At 40.9% G+C, this 1,378-nt stretch overlaps 1 non-coding gene across 1 annotated transcript; it reads right to left on the reverse strand.

The window, feature by feature from the left end:
- Nucleotides 1-301: 301 nt before the first annotated feature.
- Nucleotides 302-373, reverse strand: trnaa-ugc (transfer RNA alanine (anticodon UGC)). Its single transcript has one exon. It is a non-coding gene; the product is annotated as a tRNA-Ala (tRNA).
- Nucleotides 374-1,378: the final 1,005 nt, after the last annotated feature.

Below are 1,378 nucleotides of genomic sequence, written 5' to 3' on the forward strand. Positions count from 1 at the left end.
GTGTTTCTTGAATCTCTTGTAATCATCAAAAGTCGATGTGTAGTTCTTCAGTACTTTCTCGAGTTGTGCCATGGATATTTTATACGATCAATACTTGTCATGCTCTTTTGCATTTTCCTTAACTAAATTAGTTCAAATAATTTAGGATTTAACAGAACTAAATGAGGTACATTTAAAACAGCAGCGCAACTCTGTAGCACGTCGAGTGTGCCTGCATTTAATTGTGTAAACCTGGCTCTCTGAACACGAGCAAAGAGTTCTCACTCAACAGAAGATTGCGAGTACTGTAATATAAAGCACCTGGAGATGCCAGGGATTGAACCCGGGACCTCATACATGCAAAGCATGCGCTCTACCACTGAGCTACATCCCCGATGAAAAAGTTTGTGGAACAGACTTAGAGATGTGCAAATGCTCACTGATCACACCACTCACGAAGAATGCCTGCAGTTTCCCACTTTCGCGTTTCTTCTACTACAGAGTAAATTCATAGGAATGAAAAAATAAGGAAGGAAAAATAATCGCATCGAAGCTTCAAGAGGCTGGGCACAAATTAATCTGTTATTTTTGCATCCAGTTACATGGGCGACGGTGGTTGATTCCCAGACGGGGGAGTGCTTTTTTTTTCTACCTCCTTACTCGACTGTCCTTCAATTCTATTTTATTTGAAAGCTATTTGCATCTTTTAAGTGCTCTTGATTAAACTATGCATAGAAAAACAGAAGTACTGATGATTTAACGTAAAAGGGTGAAACAAGGCCCCAACCACAGGAATGGTAACAGGAAGGATCGTGTTCTTATTTAATATGTCCTTTTGAGATGTCTTGTCAATGCACACAGGCGGTAGAGCTGAATAATTTACTTTTAGTTCTTTCTATACCAGGAAGAAAGGAGCAGACTTTAACTTTAAGAGGCAAAAATGACACCTTGTCAAAGCTAATATTTATTAAAATGACATCACAACAAAAGAGTGGAGCCTTGAGTGAATAAAGCCTTGAGTGGAGCCTTGAGGTTTCATTGGATGTCTGTGTCTCCATAACTTTGTAGGTGAGAGAGAGGATTGTGATAATTTGCAGGTGCTTCTCGGGAGTGCGTTGGTGGTACAGGCGCCTTCCAAATAATTGAGTCAGTTTTTAATCCCAGCCAGTGCAAACCCAAATCTTTTCAAGATAATCTGTGGTCCGCTAACACATCTTTTGAAACACTACAACAGGTAACACCCCGTGTGAAACATCATGAGCATCTATTAAACCTCTCTACCTACCCGTTCCTCACAGAGACATGACGAGGGTCTAAAGGGACATTTTGAGCCGTAGAAACATTTTAGCATTCCGTACTTTCCTGTGCAGTCAGGCCAGTTCCACTTTAACTGCGCCCG

The sequence above is a fragment of the Lepisosteus oculatus genome, chromosome 14 (assembly GCF_040954835.1).
Source record: "Lepisosteus oculatus isolate fLepOcu1 chromosome 14, fLepOcu1.hap2, whole genome shotgun sequence".
Lineage (NCBI taxonomy): Eukaryota > Metazoa > Chordata > Actinopteri > Semionotiformes > Lepisosteidae > Lepisosteus > Lepisosteus oculatus.